Source organism: Tenrec ecaudatus, chromosome 5 (genome assembly GCF_050624435.1).
Source record: "Tenrec ecaudatus isolate mTenEca1 chromosome 5, mTenEca1.hap1, whole genome shotgun sequence".
Classification (NCBI taxonomy): domain Eukaryota; kingdom Metazoa; phylum Chordata; class Mammalia; order Afrosoricida; family Tenrecidae; genus Tenrec; species Tenrec ecaudatus.
The window spans coordinates 106,516,479-106,541,742 of NC_134534.1; positions in this window are offsets into that span (position 1 = coordinate 106,516,479).

Here is a 25,264-nt window from a genome sequence, read left to right on the forward strand (position 1 = left end):
TGATGCAACTCTGGAGCTCAGTGCTGCTTCCCTGGCTAGTGCAGCATGGCCAGTGGCTACAAAATACATGCACTATGATAGTCTGACTATCATTTGTGTGATGGAAATGATCAGAGATAGGCAGTTTCCTCCTCTTCACTGGTATGCACCTAGTGGACACACACGCAGGTCGGATGTGATCACAAGGTCTAGGCATGTGAAGCAGCGAGAGTCTCAGAAAACCAGTATCTAGTCACAATCTTCATGCTAACAGAGGGCTGTGCTTTCTTTTAGCTTGCTTGCTTACTTGTTGGTTTGGTTTGATGTCCTGGTACATAGCTATAAGACAGAGTTTTGAATTCATTGTAACACACCTCTGGAATGGGATAAAGCAAAGATTTTCCCTGTGAGGCAACCGTATACAAAGAAAGAATTGCTAAATCCCCAGGCTACCAAAGTTGGATTCAAATATTAAAGCAAAATGCATGGTAAGTCACCTGTCTAAAGTAGTGTTAGCTGCCCTCCAGATGGCCAACTCATGGTGAGCACATGCACAATGAAGTGAAATGCTTCCTGGTCCCACATCCTAATCCTGATTCACTGTTCAGTGCACATCATAATCCGTAGCATTTTCATTAGCTGATTTTTGTAACTAGATCACCAAGTCTTTCTTTCCAGTCTATCTCGATATGAAATCCCCTCATAGCTCAGTATCATAGCAACACACAAACCTCCCCTAGAAATGTCTTCTTTCACTTCTAGCCCCAAATCACTAAACTTTCTTAAGGTGTCAGACTGCCACCCAGGAGAACAAAGCCCAGCCCATTCAAAAGAACTTGACTTCTCAGAGCCCTAAGTCTCTCTCTCTCTCTCTCTCTCTCTCTCTCTCTCTCTCTCTCTCTCTCTCTCTCTCTCTCTCTCACACACACACAGCTTTATTGACGCTTCATCCATGTGTCATACAATTCAACAATTCAATCATATGAAGAAGAGTTGTACAATCATCACCACAATCAATTCTAGAATATTTTCTTCTTCCTTGTACCCATTGTTATTCGTGTAATTATTTATAATTGTGGCAAAACTCTTCCACAACAAACATTCTCCAATTCCACAACTTCAACATATACAATATCATTGATTATACTCTTTGTGTTATACAACCATTATTGATATCCTTTCCCGAAGTATTCTGCCATCATTAACATATACTCAATTTCCCCTAGGCAAAAACTCTTCCTCCTTCACCTATGGTAACCATTGGGCAAGTTTGGTTTCTTTCTTTCTCTCTCTCTCTCTCTCTCTCTCTCTCTCTCTCTCTCTCTCTCTTTCTTTTGCTTTTAAAGTAGTTTTCTTGATATAATGTTCAAATACCATACATTTCCATAGTTAAATCAATTTTTAAAGAGCTCTTTAAAAGATCATAATCAATTCCAATGCTCCCTCCCACCACCCCATTCACTGTTAGCTCCCAAAGTCCTCTCACCTCCCCACACCACAGCTCCCCGATATATACATAAACCATTGCATCAGTTACTTCTGTGCTTCACAAACTGGGAAACCAAATAGAAACAATAATAAATAAATAAAAACAACAAGAAGAAAATCATAATAGAATATAAAGATAAAAATCAAAAGTAAGAAAGAAAAAAACACCATCAACATTTAAAAAGCCAGGAAAAAAATGTTCTGTCTTGGAACAAGCAAGAAATACTTGAGCCTAGAGAAAATTCAGGTTGGGATAAGTGGGAGGTCAACTGACCAAGTATCATGGTATGCCATGGTTTGAACCACCAAAATCAAGTTTACTATAATTTCTGTCTTGTAGTAAAGCTTTTTGGGCCTCTGGCCTGTGGCTAGAGAGAATCTACCAGAGGCTTAATCTGACTAGACCCTCTGCAGATGGATTTTGTGTTCCCACTGTCCTTTACAGCCTTCTACAAATTGTTCATAATTTAAGTTCTGATACATTTCCCTTCATCATATGTGGATTTTGTCATTGACTTCTTTGGATCACACAGGCTGATGTGCTTCTTCCATGTAGACTTAGTTGACACCTCACATATGACTGCTTGTTTGAATACAAACCTTTAAGACCTCACACACTATTCCTACTGATAGTTGGGCACCATCTGCTTTCCTCACCACACTTTGCTGTAGCACCTTTATCTTCAGTGATCTCTTTAATAAGGAAAATATTGAGTGGGTTCATGTTATAAGTAATAACTTCTTGGATTGGGGCTAGAATTATGTGGGAGTCCCAGATCCATCTGTTTATCAATAATATGAATATCCATAAGTTATGAATGACTCTGGTTTGCTTTGGTAGTCATATTATAGCAGAAATAAAAACTAACAAGAAAAACAACAAAAATAAACTAACAAGTGGCAGGGGCGGGGAAGACGCAAACAAAAATGAGAAACATTGTCAATCATTCTCCTGGGTAAGGTGATTGTATTGATAATATCAATACTTTATCCAATGACATAGAATTTAAGATACTGTTCTTATGTGGAGTTTATGCACATATAATCCAACTGCAAGCTGCAATCGATGAGTTGTTGCTTTGTACAGATTGATTTCTTAATTGATTGGTCTCTATTTACACTTAGCATGGGGACTGGTGCTAGGGGAATTTTTCCTGTATCATTTCTTACAAGTGAAGACCCTTGCCTATCAGATTAAAATCTGTTGTATTCATGCAAGGGGAGATTGAGGTACAAAAAATATAGTGGTTCTGAGTCTCCTTTCATTGGACAACCACTAAGCCAGGGGTCCCACCCAAGGTCCAATGACCCCCATTTCCACAGTCTTGGAGTGGCCATCTTTTGCTTCCTCCCCTGTCAAAGTGTTTCAGTCCTAAATCCAAGGGTGTTTTTGAGGTAGAGACCAGTTCATTTAGTTGGGTTTCCACAGTGAGTCCTTCTGGGATTGGTCATTTGGGGTTGCTATGTTCCCTGTAAGGCCAGCATCTGAGGTCATCATAGTGCTTAGTCCATGGCATGGCTCACCAAGGTTGGGTAGAAACATATTCATAGTATCTACCCAGGAACATAAAATCGGGTTTATTCTCTCCTTGGGTTCCCTACAAGTATTGTTTATCATCCCTTCTCAATCAAGGTCCTAAGTCCCTAGCCAAAATGAAGTTTATACTGGTTGTAGTTACAAAGGAGAATAATGAGAGGAAATATAATTGTTGATAGGGCAAGAATTGACCAATTGTGGTAAACTGAGAATTTAGTAGAATGTATTTGGCCTTATTTCTACCCTCACAACCAGAAAACTTAGCCCTATTTTAAGAAAAATTTCCATTGTTCTGGGATAGAAATGTTCTCAAATATACATGCCCCATGCCAAAGATATGCCACCCACAATAACCCTTCATTAATGAGCTGTCATAAAGGGACTGCCATAAAAGATGTCTCGTGCAGTAGAATCCCGGACCTCAGCACTAATTTGTTCTAGAAGGAGTGTTGAGATGTGATGCAGCCTAATTCAAAATCAATGTTTCCCATAAGAAATAACTGAAAATAGATGAATCCATTCTTGACCACCAAGTTGTGACCCTTACCTTGCCTTTTTATATAAAACATTACACAGAAATTTCAAAGTAAATAAGCTCAGAGTTCACTAATATAATTTAAATAAGAAACACAACATTAAAAAGTTTTTAACAACTACAATATGTCCCATACCTTGAGATTGGTGAGGATCTGGATCTATGGATAGGGACGTGGTAGCTGCTTTTCAGGAGTTTTTTCCCTTTATTTGCATTTTTTCACTAAGACCTACCTGGCTTTTTTCTTAAAAACAAACAAAAATCCTGTCTAATGTGGTCTGGTTATTCCCTGTGCCTGTACGTTATCTGTAGATAAGAGCAATCAGGTTCTACAGCCAAAGCACTGTACAATGTAGCAAACCCTTGGGGAGGACTCAGTGGGGTTTGAGATGAACTAGCAGTAGGTGAAGATGATGACCCACCTCATTGCTGGTTTATTATATTACCTGCTTATGCTATTACCCATTGACTATGCGCTATGTATGCAGTATGACACGCATGCCTTATGAAAGATCCGTAAGCCCCATTACATTTACCCTTTGGAAAATACATCCACATTCTCAGTCTTGGCATGGGATGAGGAGCCCCTGTGCCCCGTGGCCTGTCTGCTTGTCTCTAATCTTTTCTACAATCTCAAGCTTGCTCCTGAGGACCCGTTTGGGTGTTGGAGACTCCTTACCCCTAACAGTCAATATTTTGTTTCTTGATAACTTTGAACATCAAGATTTGAATCTGAAGTACTCCAGTTAATCTATGTATCAGAATTTCGCAGAAACTTCAAAAGATGCTCAGTGCTCAGTCTTTTCCCCAGAGCAACTGACTGGAACCTTAGTAGAAAAGCCCAAGAATCAGCATTTTTAACGCTTCCCACTTGATTTCAAGTTCATCCAAGATTGAAAATCACAACTTTTATGTAGACCCCACTCCTCTGTGTTGTGATTTCATAGGGAAAACAAGCACCAATACCAAAACACCTGAAAAATTATAAGCAGGTTGAACTCTCATAGGATTGGATTTAACCCGGAGGAAGTACACGACTGACATTTCCTACCCTCAAGCCCCCAAATAATGAGTCACCACTGTTTTGCAAGTGACCCTTCATTCCTGCTGTACTGCTCTATGTTTTCTTCCTCAGAATTCCACATATAGGTTCAGTTGGCTCTCTACTTTTGTGCTTTACGGTCATGACATCTGAGGGCCAGAGAACTTCTAACTCAGCCTTCTTCAGCTCTCTTACCTGCCTCTTTGGAGAGCTTACATGTGGGCATTTATCTCCAGCCATCATCAGTTAAAGATCCATCTGAGGACAATTCTACACTGTACAAAGCAAATTAAATAGACCAGAAAAGGTATTTGTTCTGTTCTTATTCTCAGGAAATATTAGAACCAAAACCCACATCTTTCTGACCTTCGCAGTGAGCCCAGAGATAAACTGCCACAGGTGGGGATGCTGGGATGTGATAGTTAAGTTGCATTGTGCCAACTGGGCCGATGAACACGTGGAATTCATTGAAGGGCAGAGGGATCAATGGCTCGGCGAGCCTCGCCTTTCTTGTCTCTTGTTCTTTCATGGTCAGTCCAATGTGCGGGCTGCCTTTGCTAGTTCTCTGCCTCAACTGGCAAGACAGCTGAGCGTCCTGCAAGACATCCTTGGGGAGAAGCCACATAGACCTACCCTGATGCAGCTCTGCATGCTGGAGAAGCCGTGTGGAGACCCCTGCCAACGCTGAGATGCTTACACACTCACTGATTCGGCTTTCCTCCTGCATTTGGTGTCATTGCATGTGTTTTGTGAGATTGAGGTCTTTGTAGATTGGTCTCAGACATATGGGATAATGTTGGACTTATGGGCTTGGGCAGCACTGGGTTGGGATGTTTTCTTGATGTGCACTTACCCTTTATATAAAACTCTCTCTTATAAAACATGAGTGTCTATGAATTTTGTTTCTCTAGTCTACCCAGACTAACTCATGGCATGACAACAGTCACCATTGATTAAACACACACCCTGTGGCAACTACATTTGTGTCCATTCTGATTCATAGAAACTCCATGGGTGTCAGAGGAGAACTGCTCCATAGGATTCGCAATGGTCGATTTGGGAGAGGTCAATTGCCAGTCTTCTCTTGATAAGCATTTCTGGGTTAACAAGAACCTCTAATTTTGGGGCTCCAGTAGATTCAACTTTTGCACCACCTAGAGACTTTTGTTAGGGCAATTATGAATATTATCAAAACCAAACTCAGTGCCAGTGAGTCAATTCCAACTCACTGTAACCCTATATGATGGAGTAGAATTTCCCCCATAGGGTTTTCAAGGGTGTTGATCTTTATAGAGAAAGGCTTCCACAGCTTTCTCTCATAGAAGAGTGGATGAGTTTGAACGGTCAAACTTTCAGTTAGCAGATGAACATTTTAGCACCACATCATCACAGCTCCCTAGACTAGGTGTCAGTGAAAGCAGCCATTGAAGACCTTCTAGAACACATGAAGTTCTTATGAATCAAAGTTAGCCAACAGCAATACGTTTTGTTGTGTAGCAATCCCCCGCAGGATGCTTCCTAGATGTTAGAATCGTCTTTCTCGATGTTGGTAATGTCTTCTGCAGTTTCAAGCTGATGGATAGCAAAGGTGGGAAAGTCTGGTAGAACACCGGGGGCAGACCCATGCCTGGTTAGCTGACTAGAAAGCTAGCATTACCGGCACACCATGACCAAGGCAACGGAAGACACCGGGAAATGCTCAAGAGTCAAAGACAGCAAAGGTGAGTATTGTTGCATATATAACCTGCAATTATAATACAAACAATATCTATGAGTATATACATAAGAAGTCATGCAAACCGAACAGATATGTGAACATGAATAGGCATATACTCACAAGTGTATATATAGGTTTGTCACAGAATATTTTTACACATGTATTATGTGCTGCAACTATGTGTATCCAAGGATACAGGAGAGCACAGAGGGGCTATAGTTATGCAAATTTCTTAACCACAACCAGACCCAACCTTCACTGACTGGGCTTAGGGGTTTAAGACAAGAGTCTCAGGGAGACATCTAGGTCAACTGGTATAAATAATCTACAAAGACAATGTTTTCTGTCCTCCTGTGGTGAGTGGAGATGGAGTCCTAAAGCTTGTAGGCAATCCAATTATTGCTTTCTTCATTTTGGGGGCAAAGAAAATAAAGGACTCAAGGAAATAATTAGTCCAAAGAACTAGTGCACTAATGAATGAACAAATGAATTGCAGTCTTCACAATGCTGAGACCAAAAGAACTAGATAGTGCCCAGCTGCTGCTACTAACTTCTCTGATTTAGATCATAATAAAAGGTCTTGGACAGGAGAAAAAATATTTAAAATATTTAAAACAAAATCAACCTTGGTGAACCACAACTTACAAATGTACGGAAAATGGAGGTTTACATAGTGAGAAGGAATACAACAGCTAATTAGTTCACACAGCAATACAGAGGGCTCAGTCCAATGTACTTTCATGACACAGTTAATATACTGACAGTCCTTCGAAGTTATGCCAACCAGTGCTCCACGGTCAAAGAAGCAGACAAAGAAACAAAATGGCTGGCAGGAAGTGCAGAGTCAGCCTGTAGGCAGCAGACATGGCAAGGTGGGTGGCAACAGCAGAAAAATGAAAGGCCAGTAGCAAAGTCACTAAGCGAAGCAGGTTGCTATGGAGCCTTGAGGTGTAGTTATACACAGCATGACGACACAATCCACCATAATCCATTGGTTGGTTTAGCCCACAGGTAGTGCAAGGAAGCTAACTCAGGCAGCAGCATGCTGATCTGATCACCAGGAAGAAAGAGGAAGAGGCTGGCCTCGAAGAGTTACTGATCTCGGCTGCCCTTCAATCAAGAAGTGACCTGATTGACAGAGCTAAACTCTGCCCATATGTTCTATGTGGAGCCATGTTGCCACAGAAAACTATCTATTACATATTCCTAATCCCTCACCTCATACCTGTGCTTTCTCCAGAATCTTCACTGTCCCTAGCACTAAACTTCCAGCCAAGTTGCCATCATCGCTTGGCAAGGTGGACTAGCTTCCCCGAAAGTCCTCTGCCCAGGTAGATAGATCCTTTCCCTTTGAAACTCCACTTACCCACTCCTTCTTTAATCTCTTAGATGCTGTCCCATTCCAGCACCTAGATAAGTAATCTGAGGGACTACTTTACACTCAGTGTTAATAATTAATAACGGTGATTAGAGTTGAAGGTGTCAGCCTTCCCCTGCTGGGGGAAATTGAGGCCCAGAACACTAAAGCCTTGTCTCTTCTTACATGCCTGGTTTTCTAGAATCCACTTCTCCTGTCAACTATTCACATTAGTTGGCCTTTGGTGCCTGAATATATCATCCTGCTGAGAAGCATCTCTAGTGAACAGATTATCAGGTGTTTTCAGCAGTGAATCTGCAGGAGCTTCTAGGAGTGGTTCCCTGAACACCTGAGTCCTCAATGTCACTTACAAGAAATGGAGCTACATCGTCATTGCAAACCTTTCCCTGGACAAAATTAAAAGAGGTAAGGGACTGCCCTGAATCCTACTAAAATAGCGATGTGAGGATTCTCTTCTAAGTCTGCAGGTTAGAGATGGGGAACAGACACTGACCACAACTCTGGGCTCCTGGTGCCAGCCTGGGAAACAGGGTTCAGAGAGTCCATGAAGACTGGGAGACCTGTAAGGAGCAGACTTTTCTTCATGGGGTTGGTGTCATGCCAGATACTGTACAGGAAACTACTTGGAGACAGGCTACTCCAGCAACGTTGCACATAGATGAAGAGTTTCAAACTGAGATGAAGAGTTTCCCATAGGCAAGCATGTGGTCCACACGTGTTCTCAAGCAGGTGCATTTACACAGGGCCTGGATCAAGCACATCTTTAAACTAGGAACCGACAGGGACAGAATAGGGACTTCTGCCCTGCCTGCTAAGGGAATGAATAAAGGAGCCTGTGAGAACTGACTTGACAAACACCTTAACCTTGAAGTCCAGCCCTAGTGAAAATTCTAATACGGACTATATTCCGAGATAATCCTGAAACTTTCTGAGACATGCTGGCTCATAAAAGCAGCCCAGATAAAACTAAAAGAAAACATGCATGAGATCTGAAGAGGAACTGAGTGATTACAAAGTTGCTTGACCATGTGCCAAGAGGCCACCCCCACCCCTTTGAAAGTGCCATTTAAAAACTAGAAGCTAGACAACGTCCCTTCTCCACTCGTGATCAGGGACGTGCTTCATTTCTTTTGAAGTGACTATGTTTTAATAAAACTGTGGCTTAAGACTATGCTGCTGAGTGCATGTGTATGGCTTCTCTCTGGACCCGAACAAGACACATAGGTTTGGAGCTTGCTCATTTTCCTGTGGGCAACAGCTTGGGGGCTGAACTTCACAGGAGTGGTCATTGATAACACAGGTTTTATCTTCATAAGGGATTTGCTTCCCAAGATCCCAAGGTCACATTTCAGTAAAGCTTCCTTCAAACACTCTCTTGAGATGATGTTCAAACTTCAACCATCAAAGGAGAAGTCTTATCTACATTTGTAGATAGTGTTATTCGTGATGGAATGCATCCAGACCTGAAAGAGAAGCCACTGCTCCCAGGTAGTCAGATTTTATGGACTTCCTACCTCAAAGCTCCTAAACATACTTCAAAGCCAGGGAAATGAAATTAAATTTAAGGAAGGAAAATAAAATAGCGAGGTTTTGTTTACTTGTTTTCCAACAGGTTATTAAATAATAATTCAACAATTCCTTAAACTACCCAACCATTTTAAAATTGGTGCAGCCAGCATACCATGGAGTATCCACACAGTAGAGTGCTGCCATGTTGTACTCATGAAATAGTGATGAACACGTTATGTTTCTGTAACCTCTTTGCTCCGAGGAGTTCAGAACATTCTGTTGTCGCTGTTGGGTGCTGTTGACTTGGTTCTGGCCCACAGCTACCCTATGTGCAACAGAACACAAAACTGCCAGGCCCTGTTGATCCTCACAATTGTTGCTATGTTTGAGCCCATTGAAGAAGCCACTGTGTCAAGCCATCTTGTCGAGAGCCTTCCTCTTTTCCAATGCCCCTCCACTGTACTAAGCCTGACGTCTTTCTCCAAACACTGTCTCTCCTGAAAACATGTCCAAAGTTCATGGGGCAAAGTATCACCGTCCTTCTGACTAGGGAGCGTCCTGTCTGTGTTTCTAAGACAGACCTGGCCGTTCTTGGGCAGTCCTAGGTACTTTCAATGCTCTTCCGCAGCACCAGAATTCACATGCATTGATTCTTCTTTGGTCTTCCTTATTCAATGTATAACTTTCTATGCATATGAGATGATTGATATTTTCATGGTTTGGGCCACATCTACCTTAGTTCTCAAAGGAACATCCTCAATTTTTAGCACTTTAAATGGTTTACCTAATGCAATGTGTCATTTGATAGTCTGGCTACTTCTAAAGGATAGATTATGGTCCTTAGCAATCACTCAATTAGGCAATGTATCCACTCAGAACTGAGTCAGTGGAAGACAGACCCCACTTTCTATTAAGCCTTTCTCAAGGATGGACCACACTGTCCATGTGCTTTGAGCCACCCAGAGGGACTAACTATAGACAGTAAGTAGAGTCTCTGTTCTCATACCCCTACTCCTCAATATATACATTTCTCACCTCTGGACATTTATTCCGTGTGTGTGTGTGTATGCATACAAGGCCTTCTGATCTTTCAGGTCCAGTCCCCCTTCCTGTATGTTCTAGGATGGTAAGATCTAAGTGTAACCCATATGTCCAAGCGTAGTAGGTGCAACATGCTGGGAGTAAGGCTGGTCTGCAGCCCGAGCTGAGTACTCAAAGCAAATGATAAGGAAGCTGCTCTCAACTTCAAAGTCTTCCCATCCATCGGAGCAAAGTGAAAACTAGGTCAGGTATTTTGTCCCAAAGGATATGGTACGTAAGTATGGTGGAGGAGCAGGGGTCCTCAAACGTTTTAAGCAGGGGGTTAGTTCACTGGAGGGCCGGACTATAGTTTTTTTAAAAACTATGAACAAATTCCTATGCACACTGCATATGTCTTATTTTGAAGTGAACAAACAAATGGGGCAAAAACACCTGGCAGACCGGATAAATGTCCTCGGTGGGCCACATGTGGCCATGGGCCATAGTTTGAGGATACCTGGTGGAGGAGTATGACAATTCCCTATTTAAGGTCAATTGACACAGGGCTCCCCTAAGTCCCCCTGAGAGCTTTACATGTGCTCCGGACAGTACAAGGACATGGTGGTTCAGGGTATGATGGCTTCTTCCCATAGGGAAATTTAGCTGGTAAGAGATAGGGAACTGTCTTGCTCATTGGGGATGGGGACTCAAATAAGGCCACAAAACAAAAGTTTACACCCTCAGATCTGTTGGGACAAAGATGTGGGAGGGCATTCCAAGGACCATATGTGGAGCTTCAGGTCACACGGGGGCAGTCACATAGTGTAGCCCTAGGGAGTTCTCAGTGACTATGAAGAATAGAAGTGCCTCAGCTCAAAGAAATACCAGGGAGGTACAAGGTAAGAGACTCAACTTTTCCCAATGTCAGGTTGCCATAGGGCCACCTGCCAATAATGCCGGTTTCAGGAGGACCTGTGCCTTTTCTGCCATTACTCTATCACACCACTTGCTCTTGCGGATTTGGGAATTTTCTGGCAAATTTGGAGGGAGTGGTAAAGAAGGAGCAAGTGATGGAAAGATTTCAAACGTGACCTCCATATCCTACCTTCCCATTAGTAACTCCCATTGACATCTCTGGGATTTGGAAAGATTTGATGCTGAGTCAGGAACAGCTGGAACTAGACATACTAAACAAAAAAATTTTTAATGCAGATTAACAATAAATGTTGGTGACCTAAAGTGACTGACGACTCTGTTACCTAAAAGGTCATGAGTCCTGCCCTAGTTCCCACCCAGGCATGGATGATAACCCTCAACTGAGAAGCTCAAATGGGCAGTGGAGTATAAGTTGTCTCCGTATTACACTTTTCTAGGGATACTTAGTAAATATCTGTTTTTATATGTAGTCAGACAATTAAAACTTCTGGCTCCAGCTATACACAAGATAGCACCTTGTGACGGCTAGAGTTTTAGTCAACTAGATACCTGTGGGTGAAGGGAAGAGTAGATTATGTCACAGTCTGATGACACCTCGGTGAGGATGTGACCTTTTGTTTAAGAGAGAGACCTGGAGCAGAGCTGAATGCTCTTGCTCCTTCATCTTCTACTGGATCTGCATCTGGTTCCCTGACCATCTGTTCTGTCCATCTCCTGTTCTTTCATCTGCCAATCATCCCAGGAGCCATCAGCAGGCTGCAGACCTTGTATTCATTTGACCAACCTCAGATTTACCTCTGCCCACAAGTGGAAGTTACCCTTGTGGGTTTCAGAGACTGTAAATCTTTTTTTAAAATCATTTTATTGGCGCCTCACACAACTCTTATCACAATCCATACATGCATCCATTGTGTCAAGCACACTTGTATATTTGTTGCCACCATAATTCTCAAAACATTCACTTTCTGCTTGGGACCTTGGTATCAGCTCATTTCCTCCTCCCTCCCTGCTCCCCCCTCCCTCATGAACTCTTGACAATTTATAAGTTGTTATTATTTCATCATATCTTACACTGTCTAATGTCTCCCGTCACCCACTTTTCTGTTGTCCAGCCCCCAGGGAGGAGGTTATATGTAGATCCTTGTACTCAGTTCCTCCCTTTCCACCTCACCCTCCCTCCACCCTCCAAGTATCGCCACTCTCAGCACTGGTCCTGAAGGGATCATCTGTCCTGGATTCCCTGTTTCCAGTTCCTATCTGTACCGGTGTACATGTCTAGCCAGATTTGTAAGGTAGAATTGGGATTATGCTAGTGCGAGAGGATGGGGGGCGGGGGAGAGGGAATCATTTAAGAACTAGAGGGAAGTTGTATGTTTCATCGGTGCTACACTGCACCCTGACTGGCTCGTCTCCTCCCCAAGATCCTTCTGTAAGGGAATGTCCAGTTGCCTCCAGATGGGTCTTGGGTAGCCACTCTGCAATCCCCCTCATTCACAATGATTTTTTGTTCTTTGATGCCTGATCCCATCGACTCCTCATGATCACACAGGCTGGTGTGCTTCTTCCATGTAGGCCTTGTTGCTTCTAAGCTAGATGGCCACTTGTTTACCTTCAAGTCTTTAAGACCCCAGACACTATATCCTTTGATAGTCGGGCACCATCAGCTTTCTTCACCACTTTTGCTTATGCACCTGCTTCGTCTTCAGTGATCATGTCAGGAAGGAGAACATCATGGAATGCCAGATTAATAGAACAAAGTATTCTTGCATTGACTAAGTACTTGAGTGGAGGCCCAATGTCCATCTGCTACCTTAATACTAAACCTATAAATATATGCACAGAGATCTATTTCCCCATCCTTATATATAAATATATTTATATATGTACATAACTGTAAATCTTGATGAGAGTGAAAGACCTTATCTTTCTCCCACAGAGCAGCTAATGTTTCAAATTGTTGACCTTGGATTTAGGAGCACATCTTGGGTTCCAACAAGACATCTGTAGCTAAACTCCTATCTCCAACCTTTTGCTTAGTAAGTAGCTGAGCATGTTTACCATTTGTGTCACCCAGAGGTTCCTCAATCCAACCCAAGATAATAATAATAACAAACCAAAATTTCTAGAAGCTCACTCACTCAGCTATGGGCTCACTGTATGCATGCATTTGTTTATTTCATTTCCGTGCTCATCATGGAAGAGACAGTGCCATCAATGTATGTATTGGCCAGAAAGTGGGCGTGATATCTGGCATTGGACTTCCTATGGCAGAACATATTTTTTTCCTCACCAGGAAATTACATACTTTTCTATGCACCACTATTTATTCAACAAATCAAGAATACCCCAAGTCACCCAAAAAAGCAGTTTATAAAAAATTTCATTACAATAAATTATACATAATACAAATTTTGCTCTTTTAGCTCTTTGAACTGGAATTCAGCAACATTAATTACATTTATCATATTGTGCAACCACCATCACTGCGTACTTCCAAAACCTTTGATTGTTGCCAACAGAAACTAAGTATTAAATTTCAGCACCAATTCTCCACTCCTGCCTCCCTCCTTCCCCTGGCAGCCTCTAATCTGCTTTTGTTTCTCTACATTTGTATATTCTGAATATTTCATGTAAGTGGGATGATACAGTACCTTTCCTTTTATGACTGACATTTCATTCAGCCTAATGTTTCCAAGGGTTATCCATGTTGCATCATGTTTCAGGACTGATTTCCCTTTATATCTGAATAACATTCCATTCTATGGCTATATCACATTGTAAATACCCATTTATCTGATGGTAGATGCTTGGGTTGATGGCATCATTTGGTTATTGTGAAAATGCTACAATGAAACTTGGTATCCAGGGGAATATTTTTTAGCTTTGACCTCTATGATAAAAATATCAGAAATAATCCTAGAATAAAATAAACCCATTTCAAGGGTAAAGCAAACTTGCACTGACTGACAGTTTGCTCTCTGAATCACCCCAAGAAGCCACATACATAGGAAAATAGAACTTAAGTGATTCAAGCTATTTTGTTGCCGTTATAGTCACGGTTATCATTGCTTATTTCACGAGTGCTGTTTAAGTCATAGGCACTTGCTCTTAAAACGACCGCGTGTCTGTTTGCACCTGTGTTAGGGCCAGCCATATAGCAAGGAAGTGTCCAAATTAAGCTTCATGTAGCATATAGGATTAATCAAGGGGTAAGAAGTATAATGTGACATTTGAAAATTCCATTTATATTATTAAAACTCAATCGTAGCCATTGTTTGGAATTTAGACCAATAGAATAAAATTTTTCAGAGAAGTGTTGTGTTACAAACATCTTTTAGAACTTTGGGGGCATGGTGTGAATACATAGCGGACAGAGCACTCAGGCTAATTTTTATTTGGGAATTATCTAATGACGATCGGCACCTTCATGTCCATGAGGGAGAAGTAACTCCTTTTTACCATAGCACTCTGTGCTCCAGGTCACCCACACAGGCGGCAGATCCAGGACTGACTCTGGAGTGTTCCCTGAAGGGGTCTGCAGACAGCTTCTGTTCAGGTATCAATTTGTGGACAATACCTAAAGTACCAAAAAGTGGGCACCCCAGAAGCAATGCAACCAACAAGGTGGGAAGTTGATAACCAAGCTAGACCTTCAAAAAGGCTTAACCTGCACAGTCTCCTAGAGGCCTCTGTCTTAGATTCCTAGTGCTGCTGTAAATAGTTTCTAAAAGTGGGTGAATTATAAGAAATTATATTCTCACTGCTCTTGCAGCTACAAATCTGAGTTCAGAGCCTGAGTCCAGAAGGAGATCCTTCCTTGTTTATTTCAACTTCTAGTGGCTGCTGGAAATCCTTGTAGATACACCTGTCTCTACCATTGATGTGTGTGTGTGTGTGTGTGTTTGTGTGTCTTTTTACAATGTAGATTTAGAACTCACCCTAGTGGGACATAACCTAATTGAACTAAAAAGAAAATCCTATTTTTATAAAGGATCATATTCACAGGTATATTCTTAAAGTGTTTGACTGCTAACCAAAAGGTGGAATGTGCATACCCATCAGCTACTCCAAAGGAGAATAATGTGGGTAGGCCATCCTCACAACATGTCTGTCAGCACCCACTGTGGGTCCCATGCTCACCTCTCCTGGTCTGAAAACGAATAGTTTCAGATTTTTTCCAAGGAAGAGTTGGGTCTGTCTGCAAGGAGAAACTGTAGAGCCCTGGTGATGTAGTGGCTGTAGGTTGAGCTACTAACCACAAGGTCAGCAATTTGAAACCACCAGCTGATCTGCAGGAGGAAGACTAGTCTTTCTGTTCCTATAAAGAATTATAGTCTTAGAACCCACAGGAGCAGTTCTACCCTGGCCCAGGGGTTCACTACAAGTCTGAATCAACTCGATGGCTGTGAGTTTCGGGTGTGGACCAGGGGAAATGAAAATGCAGTCCAGAGGGCCAAGGTGACATAAAAAAGTTTTGTGATTTCTATCCATTCTTGAACACCACATACCAATGACCATGTCCTGCTTCTCTCCAGCTTCACAAGAAAAGGGTTCTTCCATTTCAGCCACGAATTTTTCAGTAGCACAGAAAGACGCAGGAAACCAAGTGAGAGTCCTCACCATCTGTCACACAGAGTAGTCACTCTGAAGGTGAGCACTTCATGTTCAACTGTACCTATAGAGAGTTACCAAATCAACAGGCTGAGGAAAAGGGTACTGGTTATTGTTGTTAGGTCCCATATAGTCTGTTTTAACTCAAAACCCCCTAGACATCCCACCACAGAGTCCTTACCACCCTCCCATTTGTTCCTATGCTTGAATGCACTGCGTCACTCTCTGTCAGTCCATTTCAGTGAGGGACCCCCCCTTTCCACTGACCTTCTACTTCTGTAAGCATAACCCTCTACCACGAATCATCTCCAGAGACTTGTCTCTCTCGTTGTCCAAAACACTTGGGACAAAGTCTCCCCATGCTCTAAGGAGCATTCTGGTTATCCTTCTTCCAAGACAGATTAGTTTATGGTATAATTCAAAGGCATCAATTATCCTTCCACCTTCCTTATTCTTTGTCCAAATTTCTAATGCATAAAATCAAGCTACTGAAAATACCATGGCTTGATTTTATTTTGGTTTTGTTTGTTATTGTTACTGGTGGGTTTCCCAGTTTGTGAAGCACAGAATGGGTAGATGCATAGAGTTAATAACTGATGCAATGCTTATGGATGGGGACGGAGGTAGAGGGATGAGGGGATTTTGGAAGCAAACAATGAATCTGGGAATGGGGAGGGAGCACTAGAACTGATTGTAATTATGTGTATACAATTCATTTTAAAGAAATTTAACCATAGGAACATATGAAATATGACTACTATACCAAGAAAACCACTTAAAAAAGAATGTTAATAAAATGTGAAAATGTAGCCAATGTCATTGAACAATATGTATAGAAATTTTTTCAATGGAAACCTACTTTGTTCTGTAAACTTTCACCCAAACACACTATTTTCCAAACACCATGTCTTGGAAAAGACACACCTTAATCTTAAAGTACTATTTTCTATTTTTAATGCTTTAAAGAGATCTTTTGCAGCAGACTTGCCCAGTGAAATATGTTGTTTCCAGGAGTATTGTTTGTGCGTCCAAGAACTTGAAATCCTTCACAACTTCAATCTTTTCAGCTTATCATGATGTTATTTATTAACCTAGCTGTGAGAATTTTATTTTAAGTTGACGAGTAATCTATACTGAAGACTATATTCTTTGATCTCCATTAGCATGTGTTTGAACTTCAGCAAGCAAGATTGCTACTGCACCTAGCAGATTCTTAATACGACTTCCTCCCATTTTGATGGCATATTCTTCTCCACATAGTTCAGCCTCTCGGATCATTTGTTCAGCAGACAGACTGAATAAGCAGAGTAAAAGGATACAACCCTGACACACATCTTTCCTGATTTAAAATCAAATTCCCTTGTTCTTTTCAATTACATCTTGACCTGTGCAAGCACAATTATAGTGATCTAAATATGCACAATTAAGTGCTCTAGAATTCTTTGAACTATTATCCGTAGTTTGTTGTGAACCATCCATTCAATGACTTTTTTTTCCCAATAAAACACAGGTAAACATCTTTCTGGTGTTCTCTGCTTTGAACCAAGATCCACCTGATACAATTAATTATCTCCTTTGCCATGGCCTTTTCTGAATGGAGCTTTAATGACTAGAAGTTCCCTGTTGATGTACTATGGCAATGTTTAAAAATATTATTTTCAGAAAAATTTTAGTTGAATATTATATTAATGATAGGGTTTTATAATCTTTGCCTTATGTTGGGTTACTTTTCTTTGGAATAAGCACAAATACAATTTCTTCCAGTCAGTTGGCCAGGTAGCTGTCTTCCAAAATTTTTAATATAGTCAAGTGAGTACCTTCAGTGCTGTAATATTTTATTTGAACATTTCACTTGATATCACCTCCAATTCCTGGAGCCTGGTTTGCTTTGCTTCTTGGCACTGCTTTTAGTGCAGCTTGGCCTTCTTCCTTCAATACTTGATTACATGCTACCTTTGAAATTGTGGATTGTTAACCAACTCTTTTTGGAACGGTGCATTTCTTCCATCTTCTTTTGGTGCGTCCTGCCTACTTGTTTTTGTCTATCTTGCTAGATTTTTAAGGAAATTAGTTTGCAGCCAGAATCATGTTTCTGTTTGCCACAGATCAGGTTTTGGACACATACACCTTGCAATGTTGTGATGTATAATGCTAGGAACAGATGGAAAATAAATATGGGCTATATCATTCATAGAAGTCAAGATAATTCATGGCTTTCTAAAAAATTTTGGAATACTATTGTATCAATAATATTAAAGTTAATAAGTATCTGTTCAATTTCCATAAAAAATGTTAGCAGATCTCTTCTCTGTAGTTCAGAGTATTTAAAAATCAACAATAAGAATGGATACTCAAAGACTGAGAAAATATATGCTCAGCACTTCCTGTTGGGTATATCATGAAACTCTCCACCACCCATCTGTCGGTTTGTTATGCTGTGGTGGTTTGTGTGCTACACCGGGACATGGATCTCAAATACCAGCAGGGTCACCCGTGGTGGAGAGCTTTCAATGGAGTTTTTAAACTAAGACAAACTAAGTAGAAAGGCCTAATGATCTGCTTCTGAAATTTAGCAAAAGCATCACAACAGAACATTGTCTAATCTCTTGCTTTGAGCCCATCACCAGGGGAGATCAATCTCTGGAAGAGGATATGTTTGGTGGCGGAGAGGGTAAGTGAGAGCAAGTGACAGTCTTGATAGGATGGGTTAGCACAAAAGACACAACCATGAATCAAAAAATGCCAATCAGCAGAAGGATGATTTACAACAGAGCAACCTTCCTTCTTCGTACGCGAGGTTGCCATGAATCAGGGCAATTCAATGACAGCTATTTAGCTAGCTGCTTTATAGCTACGTGTCTATCTAAATTATAGCACTCCAATATTTTTGAATTCATGTAAACCTCATAAGAACTTCACAGCATTGAGAGTCCTTGATGTCAGAACGTGGAATAGTCAGTGTAAAATTTATGCTGAATATTGTAGGCTTTGTTTATTCTGAATTATTTGCAAAGCTACTTTCAGAAGATCATTCTATCACAAAGGAAGTGGATCTCTCTGCTTTCTAACCAGAGACATATCAAGAATGTTTTTTTTAAAGTTTCATCGCACATTTAGTGTTTAAATGCCACAGAGTAAAAAATTTTGTTCCAAGCACCTGATCCAGGGCTCATTTCTGCAACTAAGGATTTTGGCATCATCCTCATATTTGCATCTTAATAAAGAACAGCCAAGTGGATAAACAGCTCATTTTGATTTTTTTTTCCTTAAAGAAGATGAAAAAGAGTAAGTCACTAGAAGCTCAGAACGTACTATTCAATTCATCCGGACTCAAGTGTGGCTCTCTGGAATGTGGATGGGTTGTGAAAGGCAGATCTACCTCCCTTCCCAGGTGCGTCCAGCAAATAATAAAAAGAGAGGGTGCAAAGAAATTTTCATAAGCAGAAGTATGATATATCTACAGAGAGAAAAGCTACACCCACCTTTGATGAAGAAGAAAAATATCTTCTCAGGGAAAGGAAAGAACAGAGTTACCTCTTAAAATTAAAGATCTTTCATGAAGAAAGTGGGTCTCAAATGTGAAGAGTTCTTGGGGGAGAGAACTTGAAGGGGAGAGACAGTTTGGAATAACACACTACTAAAGTAATTAGGGAATGACTGCTTCAACCCCCAAACTAGGCAGGTTCCTGAATGGTGCAAACGGTTTCTGTGCTCAACTACTAACTGGCAGGTTACAGATTCAAGTTCACCATGAGGAACATGGTGAAACAATGACTAGTGATTTGCTTTCCCAAAAAACTAGTCATTGAAAATTCTTTGGAGAAATTCTATATGGGATCCTCGTGACACAGAGCTGACACCACTGAAGTTTTGCTGGCAGTAGTTATTCAATGGCAGAATTCTCACTCCCCATGCCAGAGGATCAGGCTTAATTCCTGGCCAAGGCACCTCAAGCACAACCACCATCCATCTGGTGATGGAGGCTTGCATGTTGCTATGATGCTGATCAGGTCTCAGAGGAATGTCCAGGCTAAGATAAAGTAGGAAAAAAGGCCTACTTCTGAAGAGTCATCCCATGAATGCACTGTGGATCTTAACAGTTCATCCCCATCTTGCATGAGGTTGCATGAGTTGGGTGAGGGTGGGGGCGGGGGGTGTCAAACGACAGCAGTTAACAAAAACTACAAGGCCGAAACAGGAGAATAGGATGTTGAATGCAGGGGATGAGAAAACACATTGACGTGGTTGGATTCAAAGCTGACCGTGTTGTTGTTCTTTGATACCATTGAGTCAGTGAGCTAGGCACAACAGAACAGATCCTGCTGCAGCCTCACAATTGTTACTGTGCTTGAGCCCATTGTTGCAGCCACTGTATTGAGCCATCTCCTTGAGGGCCTACCTTTTTTTCCCACTGCCCTCTATGGAGCATGCTGTCCTTTTCCAGGGATGGGTATCACCTGACAACACGTCCAAAGTAGCTCTCTGGCCATATTTCTTCCAAGACAGATTTCTTTGTCGTTTTGGCAGTCCATGGTACCTTAAATATTCTTCACCAGCACCACAATTCAAACACACTGACACTTCTTTGGTCTTCTTTATTCAATGTCCGACTTTTATATGCATATGAGGTCATTGGAAATATTATGGTTTGGATCAGGCAGACATTAATCATCAAAGTAACATCCTTGTTTTCCAATACTCTAAAAGAGGTTTTACACAACAGATTTACTCAAGGAAACTCATCTTTTGATTCCTTCACAGCTGCTTCCAGGAGCATTGATTGTGGACCTAAGCAAGACGAAATCCTTGCCGTCTTCATCCTTTCCTCCATGTATCATGATGTTATCTGTTGGTCTAGTTGTGAAAATATAGGTGTTCTTTACATTGAGTTGTGGGTCATACTGAAGGCTGCAATCCCCAATCGTCATTAAGTGCTTCAAGTCCTCCTCACTTTCAGTAAGCAGTTGTGTCACCTGTATAGCAAAGGTTGTTGATAAGCCTTCCTCCAATCCTGATGCCGCATTCTTCTTCACATGAGTCAGGTTCGCTAATTATTTGCTCAGCATATGTGGGACACAAAAAGGATCCCCCCACCCCCACCCCCGCAGATTGTCTGCTGCTTGCTAGCCCATTGTGAGGTCAGCTGCTTAGAAGTTATCTCCCTGAGGGCATTCAGCTACCCAGAGCAATCAGACACTATTGTCTGTTCCACCATAGATGGAGCTCACGCCCTATTGATGAATATAGTGATTGTTTCCCTGAAGGAGAGAATCCAGAGACAAAGTCAAGGCAGCCCAAGGAGGACCAAGGTTAGACTGCCATCTTGAATCTAGGATCCACCCATCTTGTCACTTGTGTACCCCTAGTCCTGCCCCTTCCTATTGCCTGTATACCCCTAGATTGTCCTCTTCCTATTGCTTGTATTGCCTCTGGTACAACCTCTTTCTGTGATGTATGTAGTTACCTGTAATGGGGGGGGGGGGTGGGTACCGGAGGGGTGGCGGTTGCAAGCCCCCTAAGTATATATAAGCCTTGGTTAGAAATATATTCCTTTCCTCCTGCTCTCTCAGCATGGACCTGGCTGCTGAGATCATGGCCGTCCCAGAGGTGAGCATGCTACTATTAAATGTGTATAACTCCTTTATTTTATCTTCTCTCTTATCTTTGTAAAGTATCACTGTAGAGTTGCGCCTATGGACCCCCACTGGTTGCCAGAGGCTGCTTTATTTTAACAAGCATACATATTGTATAAATATGGTGAGAAGACTTTCCTGACACGATTGCTGAAGAAAAATGTGTGCATAAGCAGATGTGGTGAAGAAAGCTGACAGTGCCTGGCTACCAAAAGATATAGCATTTGGAGTCTTAAAGGCTTGAAGATAAACAAGAAGCCATCTAGCTGAGAAGCATCAAAGCCCACAAGGAAGAAGCAAACGAGCCTGTCTGACCACAAGGTGCAGAAGGGACCAGTTATCAGACATCAAAGAGCTAAAAACCATATCAGTGGATGCTCACCTTCCTGATAGAATCAATGAAGACAAATGTGTGCATGAGCAAATGTGGTGAAGAAGCTAATGGTGCCCGGCTATTAAAAGACATAGCATCTAGGGTCTTAAAAGCTTGAAGATAAACAAGTGGCCATCTAGCTGAGAAGCCTCAAAGCCCACATGGAAGAGCCTGTCTGATCACAAGATGCAGAAGGGACCGGTTATCAGACAGCAAAGAGATAGAAACCATATCAGTGGGTGCCCACCTCCCTGATACAATCAATGAAGCCAAATGTGTGCATAAGCAAATGTGGAGAAGAAAGCAGATGGAGCCCAGCTATAAAAAGATACAGCGTCTGGGGGTCTTAAAGGCTCAAAGATAAACAAGTGGCCATATAGCTCAGAAACAACAAAGCCCACATGGAAGAAACACACCAGCCTGTGTGACCACGAGCTGTCAAAGGGATCAGGTATTAAACATCAAGGAACATAAAATCATATCATTGAAAAGGTGGGTGAGTGCAGAGTGGAGACTCAAAGCCCAAAGGTAGCCAACCGGACACCCCTTGCTGAGGGGCTATGGGGAGGAGATGAACCAGGTAGGGTGCAGTGTAGCAACGATGAAACATATAACTTTCCTCTAGTTCTTAAATACTCCCCCCCACCACACACACACACTATCATTATCCCAATACTACCTTGCAAATCTGGTTAGTCCAGAGGATGTACATTGGTACAGATAGCAACTGGAAACACAGGGAATCCAGGACAGATGACTCCTCCAGAACCAGTGGTGAGAGTGGCGATGCCTGGAGAGTGGAGAGAATGTGGGGTAGAAAGGGGGAACTGGAATCTACACATAGCCTCCTCCCTGGGTGAGGGACAGCAGAGAAGAGGGCAGGGGGAGATGTCAGGCAGTGTAATATATGACAAAATAATAATAATATATGAATGATGAAGGGTTCACGAGGTGGGGGGGAGTCGGGAGGGAGGGGGAAACTGAGCAGCAGATATTAAGGGCTCAAGTAGAAGACAAATGTTTTGAGAATAATGATGGCAACAAATGTACATATGTTCTTGACACAATTTATGTATGTATGGATTGTGATAAGAATTGTATGAGCCCCCAATAAAATGATAAAAAAATATATGGTGAGAAGATACGACTCTGACACACACCTTTCTTAATGTTCACCTATACAGTACTCCCTTATTCTGTTTACAAAAGTGCCTCCTGATCTATGTACACGTTCCACAATGAGCTCAATAAAGAATTCTGGAATTCCCATTCTTCTCAAGGCTTTCCATAGTTTGCTATGATCCACACGGTCGAATGCTTTGACACGGTCAATAAGATACAAGTAAATATCTCTCTGGTTTCCTGCTTGCAGCCAAGATCCATTTTACAACTGCAATACCTCCACGGGCTATCCTTTGCTCACGGACTCTGGGAGTTTTCAGAAGGGTTCTTCAGCCTTACAGCGGGAGCTGGTGGCCAGGCGCGCTCCAGTTCAATCCTAAGGTGGGAATGTGAAGAGCCATAGAAGTGCAGGAGATCCATATCTCACCAGGACGCCCAGCACAGTTCCACTCCACAGTGGTGACCAGTGGAGAGCTGAGCTTGGCTAAGCAGCAGAATCAAACTGGCCCTAAACATGCTAAATGTATAAGAAGCTCATTTAACAGGGCTAGAAATACAGAGATGGATAAAAACCTTTGCAACCTGCAGCTGCCAATCACCCAGCCTTGTGAAACATTTCTGACCTCTGACATTCCTTGGCTCCTGGCGGCAGTAAAGGAGAGCTCCTAGGACACCTGCCTTTCAGTGACACCACTTCTTTCTTTCCTGGGGTTGGCACACATTAACAGCTTGGTCCAAAGGTCTAAAGGACAGTAGTGAAGCCCAAGGAACGAACCACCCTGCCTAAAGTGACCATAACGACGTACGTGGGGGTAAAGCGCACCGGAAGAATAAGTAGGAGAGCATTGCCAGGAACTACAGACATTTGGCACTTTTTCCATGTGTTTGTTTGTTTTCTGTCATTGAATTGAACATCGATGCAAACTACTTTTCTAAGCTTTGTTTCTGAGCTTGGCGTGAAGGACATGCATACTGGAGTACATATGCACACAGTAACCCTGAAGGAAATGAATGGCAATGCACGGACAATTATTTTTATATGAAACAGAGAAAATATATCTTCTTCTTTTTTTTTTTTTTTTTAGTGTAACAAGGTCAACAGGGTACAGTCACAATAAGAAGTGTCCTCTTTATAAAGGGCATACAAAAAGAGTTTGATAGACTTAGCCCCAGATTTCTATGCAATTTTCCATGGCCATGGCAGTGCTCCCCTATTCAATTGGTACGGTGCCACAACAGCAGTATTTTTAGGGGGAAAGCATCGGAATAGTCTGAAATGCAGGCCAGCTGTTCATCTAAGAAGTTCCCCTGGAGGATGCTCTGAGCTCAGCCAGAAGTCTCTATTACAGGGAGCCGAGAGCAGGGCATGCTGGACTGAACTGTGTCCCTCCAAAAGTCTACTGACGTCATAACCCCCATACCTGTATGTGAGCGCCTGTTTGCAAATAAAGTTTTCTCTGAGATGCTGATTAGGATAACTTCATATAGAATTGGGTAGTTCATGGCAATTCTATGTGTGCAAGAGTAAATCTGCTCCCTGGTGTTTTTAATAGCTGAATTTCCTGAAGTGGATTGCCAGGCCTTTTTCCAAAGTAACTCTAGGTAAACTCAAATTTCTAACCTTCTAGATTGATCAAGCATGTTAACTATTTGTACAGTCCCCAAATTTACCTAATCAGGTGTGGTCTAGACCTAATTGTTTCTGAATTATTAAAGAGCAAAACAGACACAGAGACACACAGAAGGATAAGTCAGATGCTAAAGAACACCAAGGAATACCAAGGATGGTGATACTATCAATAGAGAGAGGCCCACAGAAGGAGTTTAGTGGCAAAGACCTGCTTTGGAATGTTAGCCTCCAGAACTGTGAGAAAATAAATTTCTGTTCTATAAGCCACCCACTTGGTGTTTTTGTTGTGGCATCACTCACTAGAAGACCACGGCGCCTGCCATGCTGTCAAACACTTAAGGTCAGGAAAGGACTTGGAATCAAAGCACCTAGTGTGTGATTCCCGAGCAGAAGTAGCTTGTGTCTCCTTGGAGAGGATTAGCTTCATAACCAATGGGAGGTGGTCTACCCCAATTTATAGTCTTTCTGGAGTGAGGATTCTGGCCTGAAGGTGTGGATTTGAATTTGAGTTTGAATTTCTATTTGGCTTCTAGATGCTGCTGCTAGTCTACAGATCAGACTTTGAGTGACAACATTCTAGATATCCATCTCGTATAAATGGACACTCTTGGTGATACAGACAAAATCCAGTGTTTGGATCTTTGATGTAAATAATAATGGTTGTCTGTTGTTTTCTAACATACATTTGAACTGATTTTTATTTCTGAAGGACGGGATTTTTAATATTATGGGTCATACTTATCTGTGACCTCAA